The sequence below is a fragment of the Falco naumanni genome, chromosome W (genome assembly GCF_017639655.2).
Source record: "Falco naumanni isolate bFalNau1 chromosome W, bFalNau1.pat, whole genome shotgun sequence".
NCBI lineage: Eukaryota > Metazoa > Chordata > Aves > Falconiformes > Falconidae > Falco > Falco naumanni.
In genome coordinates this window covers 10,009,595-10,031,487 of record NC_054079.1, presented here as the reverse complement: position 1 = coordinate 10,031,487, position 21,893 = coordinate 10,009,595, and the positions used below count along the sequence as shown (strand labels likewise).

At 40.8% G+C, this 21,893-nt stretch overlaps 1 long non-coding RNA gene across 1 annotated transcript; it reads right to left on the bottom strand.

Annotated features, from left to right (window-relative positions):
- Nucleotides 1-15,868: 15,868 nt before the first annotated feature.
- Nucleotides 15,869-21,642, bottom strand: LOC121080352. The gene is made up of 2 exons (XR_005825331.1): nucleotides 21,531-21,642; nucleotides 15,869-18,367 (listed from the first exon to the last, which is right to left on the bottom strand). It is a non-coding gene; the product is annotated as an uncharacterized LOC121080352 (long non-coding RNA).
- Between the last annotated feature and the right edge of the window lie 251 nt (nucleotides 21,643-21,893).

Here is a 21,893-nt window from a genome sequence, read left to right as displayed (position 1 = left end):
GTGTTGATCCTAAATTGTCCCAGGTCCACACACTAAGAGCAGTCGCCGGGGACACTTCCACTCCATGTGTTTTGGCCCACAATAACATAATTTTTAACCAAAGCCCATCTAAAGTAATTCCACGCATCTCTAATACTAATTTCCACATTGATAGCACCATGGTATCTTCTTTAGATAACTTACTCCCCATGCTGTCCCTGGTGGCTCACCTTACCGGTGTCAGTTCTCCCGGGATCTGGCAGCCGCTCACTGCGCTACTCCGCTTCACCAGGCTCCGCCTCCCCAGCAACCCGCTGGTCAAACCTGCACATTATCAATGTCAAAACAATCCACTGTCTCTGTTCCGTACAATTCTACAATTATCTTTTTTTTTTAACAGCAGAATACATTTCAACTGCGGTAATACAGTAGATTATAAACAGCTTTTCTGCATGACAGAACACAGTAACCCCGTACTGAGAAACAGTTTTTTGCAAGTCCTGCACTACTTTCCAAGCAAATGGTGTATGAACATGAGGATTACCAGCAGCCACATTACCCAGTACAATAGGATATGCATGCAGCGCAGCATGGAAGGAGTAGGAAGATCAAGGAGCGGTCCGCCTATCTGTTCTGCTAAATTCCAGTTTCCCTCTTTTAATGCCCCATCTCTTACAGCCTGCCAAAATCGCCGAGGGTCGCGCGTCATTACTGTACCACTGGAAACTGGATTTTTACCACCTCCACCTTCTTCATTGCCTGTGACTGGTAACGTTGGCGTAGCTGGATCCGAATCCGGGTTTTCGGCACTTCCACCCTGCGCAGGCAGGGCCGGAGCAGCCGACGGGGCGGGCGGGAGGGGCGGAGCAGCCGGAGGAGGCAGGAGTGTGGGCTGGCACAAATGTTGGGGGGGGTCAGGGGGGCTGGGATCGGTCCGCCGAGGTTTCTGCTTGTCGTCCTCGGAATCGGAATCGGTATCGAGTATAAGTCGATGCAGTTGGAGAGATTTAGGGGATTCGGGGCATTGGGGAGAGGCTTCTGGTAAGGGACACAGACTCTCCCCCTCCCCCACCCCCTCGTCCTCTTGTCTGTCCTCTTCTGGAGGGGGATACAGGGGAGGACTTTTTAAGCCCCCGCTTGCGTCTTCTGGACTTTGCAAGCTCCCACTCGCATTTTGCTGATTTTGCAAGCCCCCATTTGCGTCTTGCGGATTTTTGAAGCCCCCTACAGCATGTCTATGATATGGAGAAATAGTGTGAAATGGGGACAATGGACATCGATCGTGATTGTATATGTCTGCTCAAGGAATGTGGGTATGGTGACTGGTCATGGGTGCGGTGTCTGGTCACATAGGCACACAGCTCTGAGGAGACAACTACAGTTTTTGAGGAGACGCCTGCCCCTCTTCCTCTAACAAAGGGGCTATTTAAAAAAGGATGAGAAAAGGATGAGAGACATTCCAATGCTATCTAGAGGGAGGGAGTGCTAAGTCTCCTTGCTGGAGAAGATCGGATGGTCACAAGAACATGAATCACCTACAAACCTGCAAGACCACCACATTCCAGGCAAAGGACTGATAAGCTAATTAACATACGAAGTGGGGTTTAGGTAACGAATATGTATAGGCGTTAATTGAATATTCATTTGGTTTATTGTATAAATGTGGGATGGTTCGTCACTTCGGGTATGCACGCTTGTGGAGGAGCGATCCCCCGTGCATCTGCGCGCAATAAACATACCTACTTTATAACTTTCGAGTTATAGAGTCTAATTCCGCACGTCATCTAAGCAGTCCCCATGTAAGCAAAAGCCCCGGCGCCTCTTTGTCCCCTTTTTCCAGAGCTTCTGACAGTGTTGATCCTAAATTGTCCCAGGTCGACACACTAAGAGCAGTCACGGGGGAGATTTCCACTCCATGTGTTTTGGCCCACAATAACATATTTTTTAACCGAAGCCCATCTAAAGTAATTCCACGCTTCTCTAATACTAATTTCCACATTGATAGCACCATGGTATCTTCTTTAGATAACTTACTCCCCATGCTGTCCCTGGTGGCTCACCTTACCGGTGTCAGTTCTCCCGGGATCTGGCAGCTGCTCACTGCGCTACTCCGCTTCACCAGGCTCCGCCTCCCCAGCAACCCGCTGGTCACAGTCTCGGGATCTGCTCCTGACACCCCTTACCGGGGTCACATCGGCACAGTCTCAGGGTCTCTTTTTGGTACCCTTTACTGGGATCACATTGACACATCGGGGTCACCAAATGTGGTGACGCAGGTCGAGGCAGACTGAAAAAACACTATGTCTGCGTGGCTGGGTTCGGACAAAACGGCCTTTATTGTTTATACAAACTATTTATATATCTTAGACAGTGCAGGTGTCAGACCCTGATAGGTTTTTGTGTCCTTCTTGCTTGCTATTTGCTGTTGCCGTAGGTGCCCATATGCTGCGGTTCTAAGTTCTGGTTCTTCACCTCCTGCTTACATACCTGACAATTTGTGGCTGTCTTAAAGGTACACGGCTGTCTTTGAAGTCAACTAACTTGTCTGCAGACCCGCTGCAGACCCCAACAAAAAACAATTGGTGAGACAGTGACATTATGTCCAGTGGTCTGAACAGTGTGTATATATTTTTTTTCAGCATAACAAGGTTTTATTACTGCTTTTCCCTATTCTTACTACTGTTGTTTGTTATGTTTGTGTGTTTCTACTTTTCCAAGAGCTAGATTGAAAGGCCTCCAGGCTTCTTCTCATTAAGTGCTCAGGTAGTGACTTGAACAGTGGATTTTAAGGTGCTTTGAATCAGTACTTCTGGACATCACTGCAATATAAATATCAAATAATAATTTCTGAAAGTAATAACTGCCTGAAAGACATAACATTGTTTTTAACTAACTTTTGAAACTTCTGGCATGATCACTGCCTGGAATGTACAAATGGAGGCAACTGAAATGAGCAGTTAGGAAAATAAGAGAGATCTGCAGGAGTGCAGCTAATTGTTAGGAGCAGAGAAATTTAAAATGCCCACAGCAACACTGCAAGTTATACTCCCTCACCTTAGAACCAGAAGCAAGCTATATCTTGTGCAAGTTTTCACAGTAGCAGCATATTAATCACAGAAAACAAGTAGATTTACTGGCCGATGTTCCTTTTTCAAGATTGCCAGCCTGAGTAGTCCGTAAGATGGGCAAACTGAATACCTGTCCTGGTACCCTTGGATGTATCCAGCCAACACTCAGGCTCTTGATTAGGCACTCAGGCAAAGCTGAAGGTAGAGAAAGAATTGAAAAAGAGTACAGTTGTTTCTCTCCTTTAATAAAATACTGATACACCTATATCAGTGGTTTTCAGATGGAGGTGGCTGCTACTCATAAATAATTGTGCAAATTGGTAGGATGGGGCAACCAATGTTTGAAACTGTTTTAAAATTTCTCCTTCATACCAGTATGTCAGCCTGTTCATGAACTGCTCGTGGGAAGGTGTTTGAGAGAACTGTGCCACTAAACCTACTCTGTATCTAAAAGATACACATCTTTATCACCTGAACTTCTCCACTGATTTCCATCGCTTATTCAATATTTACTGCCCTTCCCGTACTAGAATATGAATATCATCATACTAGATAATGTGGCTGACTAAAAGTGACAATACAAATTACCCTGTATAGGAAACCACAAATCAACACACTCTTCACAAAATCAGCCAGCATGCAACACACTAGAAAAAGTCTCTAGAACTGTCCTGCAAGAATCAGGCTGTGTGTTTGAATTATCCACCTGAATACCATCTATGAATCTAACAACGCAGAAACAAAACCCTTACTGACAGTATGTTCCTGTCTATTACATACTATTCAATGCTGGTATGTATACAGAAAATTGTTAAATAATTATAGCATCTACTAAAACACATCCTTGAAGAATTCTTCCTTGAGCCCTTTTCCACTTCTCTTTTCAAACAATGCTTCCAGTATTAAACTCACAATCCAAAAGCAAATTTCCCCTGTACTAACAAACACCCATCAGAAACAAACCTTGCTGGTGCAGCAAATGCAAAATTCACAAATACCAATGTATTTAACATAATTGATTTCAGTGCCCCAAAGAACTATTAATTTCCATGAGTCTTGTTCATACACTTTTTAAAATGTGATATATTGCACTAAACACATCACATACCCTCATGAGAATTGTGTGCATGAAACTAATCAGCCACTATTCATGAACTCACACAGATACTTGATCAAGGACAGAACACAGAAAAGGATAGGAGAATATTTTTGTCATAAAGAAAATATTCCATCTCTTGCACAGTCCAGATGCTCACAGGGGACCTACAAGTCATATTTAAAAAAATAATCCTGGGAACTAAATTCTTAACAGTGGAAAAACAAACTGTGGACTCACTAGCAACATTGTTTTAAAAGCTTACAGTTTTCTTGCTGATTCGTCCCTGTAGATTCATGTTAGCAACTGTTTTCTCTCCAGTGGTTTAATTGATTAAAATAATTTTATTATACTAAGAAAAAATATGTCCCACTTGTATTTAGTTTGGATTTTGCTACTTGTCAGATCTTACTAATGGATGTCAGTCAAGTCTAAAAGTTTGTTTGTTTTCTCCAGTTCCATCAGTTTGTCTAATTAAAGATAGCACCTCTTCTACAAACCTTGTCTCATATCACACAGTATAATAGCCACAGCATCATAACTGCACTCTCAAAATGCACAGAAATGAGATAAACTTTCAATTGAAACACTTCTCCTACTTTTACAGCAAATGAAATAGATATAGGAGGAAGAGAAAAATAATACAATAAATTTTAACTTCAGATAAAGACAGATCACTATATAAACGTTGAAAAGCAATGCATTAAGGGCTTCATAACAGCAACTGTATTTTGCACTGGATGTCTTTCCATTAACTGGTAGGTTTCTGTGCCATCTGCATTAAGATTTAAGTGCATTTGCCTCACCAACAGTAAAGAACAAGGCTATCTTGCTTAAATCTTTTCTATGCAGATTCAAAGAGGGGCTGTAGTGGGTTTGTGTGGCAAGGTTTTGGTACCAGGGGGGCTACAGGGGTGGCATCTGTAAGAAGATGCTAGAAGCATTGCCTATGCCCAATGGAACCAATGCCAGCTGACTCCAAGACAGACCCACCACTGGCCAAGGCTGAACCAATCAGCAATGGTGGTAGTGTCTCTGAGATAACATATTTAAGAAGAAAAATATATATATATCTGTGCAACAATTGCAGCTGAAGAGAGGAGTGAAAATATGTAAGAGCAACAACTCTGCAGACACCAAGGTCAGTGAAGAAGGAGGGGGAGGAGGTGCTCCAGGCACTGGAGCAGAGATTCCCCTGCAGCCCATGGTGAAGACCATGGTGAGGCAAACTGTCCCCCTGCAGCCCATGTTGGTCCATGGTGGAGCAGATATCCACCTGCAGCCCATGGAGGTCCCCACGCCAGAGCAGGTGGATGCCTGAAGGAGGCTGTGACCTGTGGGAAGCCCATGCTGAAGCAGGGTTGCTGGCAGGACTTGTGACCCTGTGGGGGACCCATGCTGGAGCAGTCTGTTCCTTCTGAAGGACTGCACCCTGTGGAAGGGACCCATGCTGAAGCAGTTTGTGAAGAACTGCAGACCATGGGAAGGACTCACATTGGAGAAGTTCATGGAGGACTGCCTCCCATGGGAGGGATCTCCACACTGGAGCAGGGGAAGAATGTGAGGAGGAATGAGCAGCAGAGACAACATGTGATGAACTGACCATAACCCCATTCTCTGTCCCCCTGTGCGACTCAGGGGGAGGAGGTAGAGAAATCGTGAGTGAAGTTGAGCCCAGGGAGAAGGGAGGGGTGGGAGGAAAGTATTTTTAAGTTTTGATTTTAGTTCTCATTATCTTACTCTGGTTTGAATGGTAATAAATTAAATTTATTTCCCCAAGTTGAGTCTGTTTTGCCTGTGATGGTAACTGCTGAGTGATCTCCCTGTCCTTAGCATGACCCATGAGCTTTTTGTTATATTTTCCCTTCCCTTGTACAGTTGAGGAGGAAAGTGATAGAGTGGTTTTGGTGGGCGCCTGGCATCCAGCCAAGGTCAAATCATCACATCTTGCCAAAGTTATGTGTCTGTTTAATCTGAATGTACACTGTCTAATCACAACACTTTGAAATATGTTCATGAAAAATGTGTTGAGTTAATGCTGTCATGATGCTCAGTTTTAAACTCTGCTATGTTGCTGATAGCATGGTTAATCAGAATCTATGCGTTTTCTCAACCTTAGTTGTGGATAACTGGCTAGCTGAAAAGGGTCACATAGACATAGTCCAGCTGGCTGGACAAAAATGCACATCGCTCTCAGCTTATCTGAAGTAAAGCAAAATACACTGTCTTTGGCTGTCCTTGTTACACAATAACAGGAAGATTGCTGTGGGAAAAGAATGTTGCAGGTGGGAACAGATAACGACAGAAGAGAAACTAGGGGCAGGCTTGGTATTTAGGCAACTAACCAATAATGAGCTTAACTTTTGTAATATGTATGAGCTAATTATAACAAGGCATAAAAGGTGACTGTAAGGCACAATAAAGGAAGTCTGCTGCTCACTCATATTGAGCGACTGTGTCTTCCCTCCGTCGCGACAAATGGCGCCCGAACAGGGACCCTAGAGAGGGCTGAACCTGCGAGCCACGGTTCGACGGAGATCGGGTACCGGTCCTGAAAGCAGCGCAGGAGGCGGAAGGGCACAGTCCCCGCGCCCGGGAGCACCTACAGAGGGTCCCGCCGGCCACGCGTCGCCGAAGTCTCGCAAAGGCTGCAACAGCGCTGACGACGGTATGGAGAGACAAGCGGCGTACGAGTCGCTCATTTGCTTTTTAGAAAAGCGGAGCGTTCGGGACATAGATTGTAACAAGGCATTACCCGGGTTATTAGCGTATGGGATAGCATCCGGGTCCCCCGCGGCAGCGGCGAGCGGCGGCGCGGCCCGGCAGGCCCCTTCCCGGCCGCGGTTTCTCTCCAAGGCGGCACCCCCACCCCACCCCCCCCCCTCCGATCGGCGCCATGGCGATGCAAGCGGCCAAGCGAGCTAACATCTGGCTGCCCCCAGAGGTCAATCGGATCCTCTATATTCGGAACCTGCCGTATAAAATCACAGCGGAGGAAATGTATGATATGTTTGGGAAATACGGACCTATTCGACAAATCAGAGTTGGAAACACTCCCGGAACAAGAGGAACAGCTTAAGCTTCTCAAGGGAAAATACGGAATCGATTACAAATCCACGAAAAAAAGTGCTTCAGATGTCCCCTACAAGAAATGGGTTTCTGCCTTGAACTAGCAAACATCTCTGTGCTTAAAGAGAAGCCTTTTTGCCTTGATGGAGATAATTTATTCTGTATTCTGTATTTATGCTGTATTCTGAATGTGGAAATTGGTTGGGACTAGGAGGCTGGCTTAAAGGCATTTTGCATACGGGATTATTATTTTTGATCATTATTGTAATAATAGTTTTTGATCAAAACCAGCCAAAATTATCTGAAGAGAATGCCTTTATTTGAATCAGCAGTTAAGGTGTAGTTTAGTCTGATGCTGTGGTTTTATCTGCTCCTGGTGAATTTTTGAAGTGATGAAATCAGAGATACAAGGTATACTAAGAGTTATGAGGTAATAAGGTAATAATCCAAGTAAGGGTGCTGTCTTTTATATCTACAAGTGCAATATGCTTTTATGTAGCAGAGAGAAACTTTAACAATAATGTTGCTTGAGCGAGATGTGCATGTGACAACTTGGGAAAAGGGATATCACAACTGGAGTGCAACAGTGTTTCTATGTCTGGCAGAGTGAAATCTTTCAAGACCTGAGTTTAGACAGTCTAAAATAAATTGTTAGTATTCAGAAAACCCATCTTAAGCCTCTTTTGCTTACATAGTGTTATGGAAGTCAACTGCTATTGTAGAGAATTAATGATTTTTTAATACATATTAACAAATACTACTATTTTACCTTGAGGCAGTTAAGTGAGAAATACTCACGTGTAGCATTTGAGGGAATGTCAGCATAAATCGCACTTACAGTAAGACTGCATTTTTAATTACTGTACTCGTTAAGATTCGATGATGCCATAAGGCTAAGGCCTTTTATCACAGATTGGTTCTGAACTAAAAGGTGTGTGCACATGTAGATATGCACATTTGTGTTATTTTCCTTAATTGGCTACAAAATAATATAATTAGGTTGGGGACTAGGTCTTGGGAATTTGTCTATTATACTTCTGTTTGTTAAGGAACGTGCATAACATACAGCACCCATGTAGGCTTGGCTTGTGGCATAGTTGTCAAATTTAGCATAGACATTCAGACAGATAAGCAACGTACTCTTGTGTGTATCACCTACAAGCCATTATGGCTTAGTGTGTAAATCTGTATGTAACTACTGAAAAATCCACTTATGAATGTATATAGCTTAGAACTAATTTTTTCCCTTTGTTAATTCTTTGATATCAATGAGGTATTCTTCAGAAAATGTATGGACTGGTTGGTTGCATAAGGACAGTTGTTATTTGGACAGAAAATTGTTAATGGTCAGGGATTTTCCACTAAAATATTTGCAAATATTCCTAGTCAAACATCAGTTTGGTTTCTTTTTGGGTTTTGAGCTTGCATTAGTCCATGTTCAGAACTTTAAAATTACCTTTGAATTTTTTAAACTTTTTATATCACTGGAACAGAAAGAGCATCTAAATTAAAGCTTCAAGCTAACTTTATTTTTCAAGTATTTCAGGAATTATACTTCTGAACTGAGATTTTATAAGTTGGCTGTGTATTTTCCTGTGTTAAAACGCTGTTATTGAAAATGGTCAACCAGGCCTATGTCGCCCAAAATAAAAACGGGGGAATTGTGGATAACTGGCTAGCTGAAAAGGGTCACATAGACATAGTCCAGCTGGCTGGTCAAAAATGCACATCGCTCTCAGCTTATCTGAAGTAAAGCAAAAATACACCGTCTTTGGCTGTTCTTGTTACACAAAAACAGGAAGATTTCGGTGGGAAAAGAATGTTGCAGGTGGGAACAGATAACGACAGAAGAGAAACTAGGGGCAGGCTTGGTATTTAGGCAACTAACCAATAATGAGCTTAACTTTTGTAATATGTATGAGCTAATTATAACAAGGCATAAAAGGTGACTGTAAGAGACAATAAACGAAGTCTGCTGATCACTCATATTGAGTGACTGTGTCTTCCCTCCGTCGCAACACTTATTTTAACAAATTATTTAAAATATTTTATTTATATAAATCACAATAAATAGTTGCAGCTCTAGACAAAAGTGCTCTTAGAAACACTTGGTAAAGCCACTTCTCTGTTGAGAGCTTTTGCTTTTTTGCAGGCATGGTGATAAATTAATATATATCATTTTTACCTTTGTGGCCTGAAAAGTCAATATTTCCTTACTGATTTAGTATATTACTCATATCTGCCATGTAAGTCTTATATTAAAATATCCTTTTGATGGATGAAACTAGTAGATGAAACCTGTGAATTAAAACATTAAAAATATACTTTCATTTCATTGTTTGCAACTCTCATGTCTTAGAACTCCGGACAGATATAACTGAAAATGTCTGTTTTAAATTTTAAAAAGCCACTCTGAGACAATTCTTCCCACAGGAAAATGAAAAATGTCTATAATGGTTTTCAGTTACAGTAGTCATACAAGGGCGATCTTTTATATTTTGTTGTTCAAAGGAGAAGGGATAAAATACTAAAAAAATGAGAATGTTTCTTAACACTTAGAACTATGCCTTTCATATTTTTCAGGTGGGGAGAAGAAAGGGAAAAAACTAAAGAAAGTGAACTGAAGACTTCATAAAGAAGAGAAACGGGGAAGACAAACTGATTCTCCTTTAATTACACTTAAAATTTAATATCTTATATGATGAAAAAAATCTACAACTGTTTTAACAGATTCTGAAAAAAGTAATTATTTTCTGCAAACTAAAGTTATCTTTTATCATGAGCCCTATTTTACAGATGGAGGACAATCAAAAGGATTTTTTTTTGAACCCTACTAAAAATATTTCATGGTAGTTTTTCTACAAAACAAAAAATCTCTACTTAAAGTACAATCTTTTAGTCTGACAGGCCTAGAGGCAGGATAGTTCATCTCACTGGACTGTCTGTATCTTCTTGCTTCAAAGGGATTTAACCTGTAGTTCCAAAAATGGCAGTCCATAAGAAATTCAACCTTAAATATCATTGAGCCAACACTGAATCCAGGAATTCACATATTGTTAGTCCTTATTTTTACATGACTGATATTATTCATAGAAAATAAGATGACAAGAAAAAAGTAAGGAATTTAAGTGTGCACATATGTACAACGGTGTTGCTAAAAACTACTAAAAGATTTGGATTATCAGTGTTAGCCCCTTGTAAGAAAAAATAATGGTCAGAATAGAGATGAGGAAGTTATAAAATGTAAAATAAATACAATTCACCCTACAGTTAGAGAAATCTGTATTTATTTAATGGATAGCATGATGGGTACCATTATCATAAATGTGCCTACATAGAATAATTCTGGAATTATATTTGTGATAACATTTATAGTGTCTATTTACACATCACCTATTCACTAACTTGTTACTCCAGAATTCATTCTCATGGGTTTTCATCAGCTTAAAAAAATCCACCATAATTAATTTTAAACAAACTTGCCACAGAAATTCTTCTTTCCTACCAGTGAAGAGAGAAGAGCGATAGTTTTCCTACAGGATGCAGCACTAATTACTGACATTGTATCTCAGGAGAATTATTGAGATGAGTCCTCATCATGGGGTTAACCAAAAGGTTTTATTAAACAATGATTAAACAGCAGCCAAAACCTCTACTACTTACTACACATTTAATAATTAAGCTATTGTTTGATGTGTAAAAAATGTCTCTTACCTCACTGTAGACATCAGATGCTGTGGTGAAAATTTATTAAATTGATTACTGCTTATGAAAAAGCCTTTGTCTTTAATTAGGGATTGCTTAACTTGGACAGGGAGCTCAAGGACAACTTTAATGAGCAGGTGGTGTTTGTCTTGAGCCCCCTGAACAAGCAAGATATGAGCAGGACCATCCAGACAATAAATATTGTGTGCAGCTGTGTCATGACAGTAACTCCACCATGCTCAGGTGTCTGGCCAACATCCCTGGCATGTGTGAAACTTACAAATCATGAGACAGTGCATGCTTGCACTTAGCCTAAACTTAAAAGTTTGCATACACTAGGTGTGTAAGCTATTTTTGTTTTTCACTGACTATAAAGGCAGGCAAGCTCCGGGACTGGGCCAGAAGCCTCACATACAGGTGGACGCACTGCATAGGAATTTTCCCAGTTACAGAGAGACTCCTGGCACAGGCTGCAACAGGGCTTCCCAGCCAAAGTGTGGGCCTGGATGATGTTAAGGTGGTGATTGGTGATGTATCCTTTTCTTAGTCTCTGTGACACTTTGCAGTAACAATCTGATGCTTTGTTTCTATTGCTCTTTTATCATATTGTGCATAATAACTAGTACTGTTTCCTTTTATCATATTGCATGCTGTTTTCCTTTATTATATTGTAATGTAATAAACTGCATTTATTCTTATATTTTATTTTGAATTCATTTTTGCTTGGTGTCCAGTCAATCAGCAAAACAGATGCTGGGTAAGGGATCTCTCAACCTTGAGGAGTAACCTTGAGAAAGCCTCCCTACTTAAGGGAAGATCACTGCCATGCAGTCCACTGCTGTGCAGGAGAGCTTAACAGACCCTGATGGCTGCAGGTATTTATAGTGTAAAGTGGTTGGCTTTTAATCAAGTTTTCTGCTGTGTTCATGCAGTTTCTGACACTTATCAGCCCAGTCTCCAGCCCAAACTGGTTTTGTGGTTTGGTGCTGGGTTTTCACTGTGTGGTACAACAAAGCTAACTTCAGTTAGGCCTACTTGTTGAGCAACTGCCTGAATCAAAGTATAGTTAGTTCAAACAGGAGGAGTGCACCCATCACACCTTGGAAGAGCAATATAACCAGTATAGAACTACTATATAGATAGCATAACTGATTTCCTATAGAAAAGCTATTCCAGGTCTGATTAGAAGATGGTACGGTATTCTTCTAGGATTGCGTTTTGGACACAAATATCCTCAGCAGCATTCATTGTTACCCTTTTTAGATCGAAGAACCTTACCAAGGGCAGTTCAAAACCATCATGAGTGCATAGGCAAAATTCTGAGCAAATAACTTATTTTAGGCAACCTCATAGTTGGCTTTTTTCTGACAACTTTACTTTTAACTCTTTGTCTGTAGTGTGGCCAGAAGCAGCTCTGCAGGAGCTTGTGAGCAAAGGACTGATGGTCATGAGCTATAGATGTCCATGTCCTCACATGGCATGGCTGCAGTTTTCATTCCTTTCCATTTGTTTTGACCAGTGCAAGATTTATGTGGGGCCATCAGCTGTCAAAACAGACTCTTAGGCTAAGAGGCTGCAGCATAGCTTAAAGCCAGAATTAAGGAAACTATCCAGGAGCAAAGCAGTCCAAAACAGGCAAGAGTAAAGGTCCCTTAACATCACCTTTTTGTCTTTTCTCCTCCTGTGAAACACTACCAAGTATTCCTCGGTCAGAATTCGGGAGCAGACCCATAGTAACCAAGTTAGAAAAATACAAACAAAAATTCACAATAAAATGTTTAAAAATAGCACTAAAACATTCCTAACTATTTCTGGAACACAGCATATACAAAATAGGTTGTGGTGTTAAAAAGGTTTTCTATTAGTACTTGCATAATACTCCAAAACGGAGTTAGATTTATGGTGGAACTTGATCTTAAAGGTCTTTCCCAATCTAAATGATTCTATGAAAACTTAGTCACACAATACATTTCTGTTCATTGCTCTATTTGATTTGACAATTTGAAAAGATAATGCAACCAAATATAGGGAAAACATATTTATATGGTGTAATGTGGTGATGCAAGTTGAGGCGGGCTTAAAAGAAACACTATGTCTGCATGGCTGGGTTTGGACAAAATGGCCTTTATTATTTATACAAACTATTTATATATCTTAGACAGTGCAGGTGTCAGACCCTGATAGGTTCTTGTGTCCTTCTTCTTGCTTGCTATTTGCTGTTGCTGTAGGTGCCCGTATGCTGCGGTTCTAAGTTCCAGTTCTTCACACCCTGCTTACATACCTGACAATTTGTGGCTGTCTTAAAGGTACACGGATAAGTCTTTGAGGTCAACTAACTTATCTGCAGACCCGCTGCAGACCCCAACAGTGTACTGCAATATTTAATCAAGGTAAATTTGGGATTGTATCAAAGTTAAATTGAACAGAGGTAGTTTACTTAGCTTCTCTTTAAATATAGTAGATAGTCATTATGCATTTAGGAAATAAAAATTGAATTTTAAATGCCAAAACTATTATTTTACAGCTGTTTTGTCCCTCATCCCAACATGGAAAATTATGCCTTCTGATAGAAAGCTTAGAAATAACTAGATTAATAGGATATGGAAAACTTAGAATAATTAAAACTCTCGTATGTACAAAGAGGAACTTCACAATATGACTCTGCAAATTAGGCCCGGTCCTGGGGCCCTTTGTACTGATAAGGTGGACCTGGGATGCTCTGTGTGCTGATAAGAAGACACTGGTATGTGAACATCTGTGCCTTGAGATAGGAAAACTGGATCTGTCCTGTTTTATGGTTTGGAAGAAACTTGAGACACGACTGAGTCTGCGCAAAGAGTGAAGGTGAAAAGTTCAGAGTGAGGGAGACTACTAAGCCTTCATCCTCAAAGACCCCCAGGACCCCCACCAGGAGACAGTGTGCAAGCGCAAATGGGAGGAAACTTATGTTAATGGCTTCTTGGTAGACCAATTATCCTAACCCAACCTATTCTCTGGCATCTATTGAATATGTATGAATGAATGCTTTAAATCACACGTGCACAAAGATATCGGGGCAGCAGGTGCTTTTGGAATTATCCACCCTGATGTCCGCTGGTGAATTAAACATACCTGCTTTATAACCTATCCTGAGTTATAGAGTTTAATTCCGCACATCACTGCCTTCCCAGCCATATGTGATTACACTTCCAGAGGAGATCAGACTTCTTCTGTTCCATCATGTATAGGAAACATCCTCATTGTCACTCACTATTCAGTATGGAAAGCATTTTACTTTTGATGGATTACAATCATCAACATGATGCTATAAAAAATTAGTAGGGACAATTGAGGTATTTTAATGACAGAAGACTGTTGGACATACTAGTTTCAGAAAGCAAACAATTAGGCCTGCTAAACAATTACCAAATGTACAGTTATATGGATGGTAAGAATGAAGAGAGTAACCTAAAATAAAGCAAAGACTGCATTTTTATTTTGTACACTGCTCCATGATTTTAACTTTTCTTATTTTTTACATGCAATGTTCTTAACCTCATCACCTTTTATTCATCACCCTATGGAAGTCATAACAATATACTTCTGGGCCTTAATTGCCACAGAATTATACCATTTATTTGTTGATTTCACCAGCATAAATGTGGTTTAATCCAGTTATGAGTCAGATCAATTCAGAAAATGTTACAGTAAGACATTTTGAAAGGACCATGGGTAAATTTAAATTCTGGAGTATCCAAAATAAACAACCAAACTTCAATATACACTTGTTAGAGAAAAGATTACTTATTGTCTTGTTATGTCTTTTAGGCAGTTATTACTTTCAGAAATTATTATTTGATATTTATATTGCAATGATGTCCAGAAGTACTGATTCAAAGCACCTTAAAATCCACTGTTCAAGTCACTACCTGAGCACTTAATGAGAAGAAGCCTGAAGGCCTTTCAATCTAGCTCTTGGAAAAGTAGAAACACACAAACATAACAAACAACAGTAGTAAGAATAGGGAAAAGCAGTAATAAAACCTTGTTATGCTGAAAAAAAATATATACACACTGTTCAGACCACTGGACTCTTGAAAGGGACAAACATAATGTCGCTGTCTCACCAATTGTTCTTTCATTTTAGCTGCATGTTGTTGCAGTATTTACTAATGTTGCTGTTCAAACGTAAAAATAGAGATTTGAATGAGAGAAGGTTGGGCTTGGTGTCTAATTTGAAATGGTTCCTAAAGAATTTGTTTAAACTTTCAGCGGGCTCATTTGCATAGTCTCACTTGAAAGACTCGTTATTGTGCACTTAATCTGTAATTATATGGTAAATGGGATGCCAACTCTGGGAATTAATGTTGCTGGGGACTCTGTTGAAGCTGTAATCTAAATACTGTCTATATTTATAGCACTTTTAAATACCTGGGATAACTCCTGGTGTTTTTTAAAATTTATATAGATTTTGTATGTTGCCTGTGTAAAATGTCTTCAGGAGCTGTGGTCTAGCTAGCTATAGTTTCAGCACACTTTGGATAGGCTTTTATTTTTGATGGCTAAAACTGTAAGTCAAATAGTATCTTAAACTAACATTACAACTATGGTAGATTTACCATGGGAGCAACAGTTGCTATGAATTTCCCACACCCATCTCCCAATTCCTGGTAATGAAAAGTTAGGGAGTGTAAGGCACAATGGAACAGCAGCTGCTGGGATGCCCACGAATGCCTGATACATGACCAATCGTTTCAGTGATTTGGATATAATATGTGCAATTATTAATTATTAAATTAGGAAGCTGAGCTTCTCATGCCCTTGGAAACATTTGCCATTTAGGATCGAATTTTTCTGTGTAACTGACGTGCACCTGCAGAAGACAAACTATGCCAAAAACGCGGGGGGAAACCAGCGACACCTGTACCCTATGTTATATGTGTTGGCGATAACTGGTCAGGGCCAGAGCCAATTGAGCCAAATTAGTTTATTAAAGCAAGCGACAACAAGCAAAACAGCGCTGGGCGGCCAGGGAGTCTCCTGCTCCACCAACGGCACGCAAATTCAAGCAAGCTGAGCAGCTCTTTTTATCTTCCCCGAGGTCGCTTCTGACACCTTCAGTAGCCCCTCTGCTGCTTCTGTTATCGTGGTTTCTTGCCAGACAGGACGTTCCCATGTTTGGTGTAGCAAGATCACATTGTGGACATGTCTCTTCTTGTTAAATAGGAAGTTCTTAAGACCACCACAATGGGTTCCTTCCTCTTGCTTAACTTGGTTGATCAGCAAATTACCCTTAGTTACTTATTACAATTCCCCCCTTCTTTTATTTATAAATAATTTGCTGATCAAACCTAGACAATACCTCACAAGCTGCGTTTAATTCAGGATTTTCATTTGGTATGATTTTCATCTCTAGTTCCAATTGCTTCATCACCATTAGCTGCACTTTTTCCAACCTGTTTTTCACAAAAGTTACAAATTTATTAATGATACAGGGTCCGAAAGTCAGAACCAATAACAACATTATGAGGGGTCCCGCCAAAGTAGAAATTAGTCAGCCAGGGTGACTGTAGTTGTAAAATTCTTTACGTTTAGCTTTTTCTTTTTAGCTTTTTGTTCTTTAATAACTCTGTTGGGTCCCACTGCTTGTGGTGTTTTTAGTTCATGTTTCTGAATAAATATTAAGACCCCTCTATCAGTTTCAGGTTCCCAATATCTTATTCCCCAGGTTCGTCCTAATAGCCATCCGTGGTCATTAGGCTGCAGGATTTCTAGTACATAACAAGCTTACAGTTGCCAAGATGGGGGTCCTCTACGTGTCTATCCCAGCTAGGAGCTGGCGGATTGCATCCTCTGGGTCCCCATGTTATATTTAAGAATCTATTTTTAATGGCTACATCCCAGTTTGAAGCTATGGTTTCACATCTCAAATATGCACAGTAATAGTGATTAGGGAAATTGCAATAGCTTTTTCCTGGATTCGAACTGAGGCAGAGATAAAAAGGTTTTATTGTTCTTTCTCACCGACCGGGTGGGTCTAGTTCATAAAAGACTAAATCTTCCAATTTAACTTGGAATTTTGGGGATCTGGCTGTCACGTTATACCGAACTTCTATTGAATCTTCCCATCAACCTAAGGTCCAATTGAAGGGTTGATGTTCTTTTTTTTTTTTTTTTTTAAAGTCATGGTAATCAATACCATTAATAGGATACTAGCTTTCATTTCCCCACTGTTCAGTACCTCTCTGCCTTCCTCGTCTACTCTTTTGCAGAGAGCAACAGGATATCAATATCTTCTCGGCAGCAGCAGGTAGTCTTCAGGGGAATTTTGCTGTTATCCTGTCAATAATTTCCAAGGTCTAAAGAGTTAGTTATCTCTTAAATATATTTCCACCTGTTTGGTTGTTGTGTCCATTTCTAGGCGAATCTTATAGTACACTGTCCTAAAACTCTATACCAGTCTGTTTCATGTACTTCCCAAAGTTCAGGTACTGACAGTTCCCATCCACAAAATAATTTACGAATTTCCACTTGATCCTCTGGTCCCCTGGTACATATCGAATCACTGTGACATTTCATACAGTAAGGTTGTCTCTTAAATGAAACACAGGACCAATCTCTATTACAATTTAGACATCGGCAAACAACCTAACATAAATGTCTGGAAGTAGGGTGTTTTAAGCAGGGTATTCCCCAGAGATCTCCTATTCTGGGTGATTCGGCTATCTCCGTCTCTGTGTTGTTTTGCGGTCAGCCAGCAATGTTGAGGCAGATAGCACAGTCCCAATAACGTCCTTCACACCGCCCCGTGGCTCAACATTGCTGCTCCGTGGGTGGCATAGATAGAGAAAAGATTCTACCAACTATACAAACGAGGTTAACAATCTTTATCTAAGCATTAAAAACATTTACTATTATCAATAAACAATAACAGACAATAACTAAAAATGACTAACAATAACTATAAATTCCTAACAAACGTTAGCTAACAATTCAAAACTCAAACATATCATAAGCTAATTTCAAAACATTATCATAACAGGATTACATAACAAAACAAAATATTTCTTAGCATATATAAGGTTTGTTTGTGGAGGTTAAGAATCAAGAGCCAAGAGGTGGGCATTTAAGAGGGTAAATTTTCATGCCCCTTTAAGGTTAGGCTGCGCATGCATTTTCATTGTGCAGTTTTGGTCAGGGCGTTAGCCTGAATCTTGACCAGGAGGGTCACAGACCAATTTGTTTGTCTTGCCACAAACAATCCTTATCATTTTGGAAAAGATGGGAGCAGGAAACGACACACTTTGTACAGTTTTGCTGTTCAGCCTTTGTCTCATCGTGACTACAGTAACCATCAGTATGTGCTTTTGTGAGTGTTTTTGGTCACGCCGGTACAGAAGAGTGCGATCTCTTCCTCGCAATCTGCCCCGAATAGTGGAACCCATGGGATACCAAAGCAGAGTGCGAGAGACTGTTATATAAACAAAAGAAAATGGTTGATCTCCAGCAGTTACCATGTGACTTGTTATTTGTTTCTGTTCATCTTCGTTACCTCGTGAAGAAAAATACCAAGGACCAGACACAGACTATCGTGGAGGGAACAGATGGAGTTACCACCCCGACATTATTCAGGACTGTGCTGGACTCACGAGTGAAGAAGCCCGTTTTCCACGTCACATGAGACTTTGCTGGACTGTTATTCTGTTATTCAACTTCTAGTTCATGCTTGTTAATAAATTGTTATTTGTTGTTTACTGGTTGTCAAATGATTCATTGAATTTACTTTGCATCTAACACACGGTTTTCAAAATAAATCAAAAGGGTTGAGTAATACATATAATAATAACCTACAAAAACAAAACCTAAAAACAACACTTATAACTATACATTCCACTTAAGTAATAAATGAACTATAAATACTATAGTTTCTTTAAACATTCTATTATTTTTTTATATATATATATGCGTCACTATCATGGCCAGACTATAGGGATTTCGCATGCATGGTCTTTCCAGGTTTTTCCAATACATTCTGTGGGGTTTAAAATTGTGCATGCGCATGTTCAAAGGCATACACGATAAAAGATGGCTGCTGAGTGTCCAGATGAAGTCCTGGACCCATTTCCTGATCTTACCACTCTGGTAAGTTTGTTAATGGTAACATTTATGGCACTATGGCCAAATGACAGGTCCTTGCTTTCAATGCAATGTTTTCTCACCATCAGACCGCCACGTCACCTGCCAGGCAGGAAGGGTCTGGAGTGCGCATTTCCCCCTCTGAACATCCCGCAAGGTGAGTGTTTTTTAAACGTCTAACCTGTATGGTTCATTATAAAGGGGAATCAAAACCTTTTTTTTTTTTTTTCTCGTTGTTTAGGCAGAGGGTGCGTTTTTCTACTGTCACACGTCACGAACTTATGGCGGAGGTGGAAAAGTATAAAAGACGTCACCACATCCTCGTCTGTGCGTTCCTGACGGTTGTTTTCTTTGCTATTCTACTTGTATTCTTAATCAGCCTACATTGTTATATGAATTGTTAATAGTCAATTGTTCCCAGATTCCTGTTTGCTATTAAATTGTTATTGTGTTAACTATATAAACTGTATTGTCGACTGTACATTTCGGCATACTACTCAAATTTGTTTAACACCATTGGGTGAAATCATAGTAGCAAATTGCATGTTAGTTATAACATGTTGAATTAATCTTATAAAACATGGAACAGCACATGGCAAAAACAATAAGGTGGCTAATCCACATAACAAATAAAATAGGATTCGTTTTACCCAGGGGCTCCCAAGAAGCCAGGAAAACAAGTCAATATTCCAGTCTTTCCAAGTTCTGACAGGAACATGGGCTAACCTCCCTATCTCTGATGTGATTTGTTTAACTACCTCACCATTGTCATCAATTTTCAAACAACAATTGGAAACATTTAATTTACCAGAAACACTTCCTTCTTCGGCTAGCAGGTAATCGAGAATCATTAGAATAGTTTGGCTCCTGATCTGTATTACAGTTTGGATTTTACCATCTGGTAATAAGGATAATTCCTCCTTTCCTACCTCCTCTGCTGCAGTTTCATCTGCACATCCCATAACAAGTCACCGCCATGGTAAAACACACAGATTTACATTAGTAGAACTACTACAGAGTGTATTTTATTTCAGTTTTTCTGCCAATATTCCCTATAGCCTTGCTGACCAAGGGATATTGTTTTACCTGAACTAGGCAGGCCTTCCCCTTATAATTTTTACTGTAACAGGTAAAGCATTTTTTCTTTACCTGGAATTTATTTCCAGATATACCTGATTACAGATTTCTTTTACTTCAGGGAGGTCCTCTTTTCCACTTAAAGATATTGGTGAATTTGGCATTCTTATTTGTTTTCTTAGTTTGTACTTTAAAGGTTTCAGGATGTATTCCTGGTGGCCAGCAGCTCCCACAACTGTAACAAATTCTTTTCACTGAAGTTTAACATCAAATAAGTTGGTTTTGTATTCACCCTATTCACAACCAAGTTTCAAACATCTAAATTTCCCCATCAGAGATTCACCTTTACTCTCCTCAGACCCGCTGCCTGCCCTAGAGGGGCCGTTACCGGTCCTGTTGTGCTGCAAATGCTGCAGCAATTGGGGTGACATTGTCAGGTCCTTCTGCTCAATTGTCAGCAACAGCAACCCCCTCCTCCCCACCATCAGAAGGGTTCGGGGCAGGAGATGCTGTTCCTGCTTTGCAGGTTACACAAGCCTGCCTCTGCAGCAGCACTTCTGTTTTAACTCTTTCTTACCCTGAATGCAAATCTGCTCCTTGTTGCTTTAAGTCTGTGTTATTACATATCAGCCTTCGCAGGCAAATTGCAAACACCCTGCCATGCATCCAGCGTGACTCAGCCGCACCTTCGAGGGGGTACGGGGGTTTGTACAAACTCACCCCAATACTTTAACACTTTCACAAGGGTCTAGATAGCAGCGGGAGGGGAGTGAGGGAGGTGGTAAGGGCTGGGGGTGGTGGTGGAGGTATGTACGGAGGGGGAGAGGTAAGGATCTCATCCTCACTTCTATTCTTCTTCTTCTTTCCCCCCCCCCTTTTTTTTCTTTTAACGGGAACAAAAGGACCCTAGTTTCAGACCCTATCCATAAGGAAGCATACTAGCTTTCCTCCAGACTAAAGGGTTCCTTAGAATTCACATATATATTCAGAGCTTGACAAATCCAATCCTCAAAAGATCCAAAAACTGGCCAATAGAGATGGTCTCCCCTGATCTGCGTGCCACCCCATTTTTCCATGCAATAATATATCATTTTTGCCTTATCTTTCCCTTTCCTAGAGGGGAAAGCATCCCAGGTTTTAATCATTAAACCTAATGGACTATCTGGCGGTATGTGGGGGAGCTTAACTTGGGGTCCCCCGCCCATGGGAACAGAGGGCTTGCTTTTCCTGTGTCCCATCTTCCGGAGTGCCTTCTCTCACACACACACTCGCTGCCCCCCCGTTTGTGACCCAGCCCCTCGCGGGGTATGGGAACTGCACTACTAAGGGGTCCGCACTCGCTTTGCCCGCAATTGGACGTCTCACACAGCACACTCTGGGATACCCAACCCCAACCGAACGGATCACCGGCCTATACTCACGCACTCCTGCGTCTTCGTCCGGGGCTTCGTGCACAAAGATTACAGGGTTTGCCGGCTTTCTTTTGCTTGTTGTCGAATTTAGGGTTCGTCGGTAGAGGATGTGGTGCGATAGCACCCAGTCAGGGCCGCTGAATTTCAGCGGGGCGCCTCCCCGTATGGGGCTTCCCACCAGATTGCCTCTATCCGAGTCACGGCACCAAATTTGTTATATATGTTGGCGATAATAACTGGTCAGGGCCAGAGCCAATTGAGCCAAATTAGTTTATTAAAGCAAGCGACAACAAGCAAAACAGCGCTGGGCGGCCAGGGAGTCTCCTGCTCCACCAACGGCACGCAAATTCAAGCAAGCTGAGCAGCTCTTTT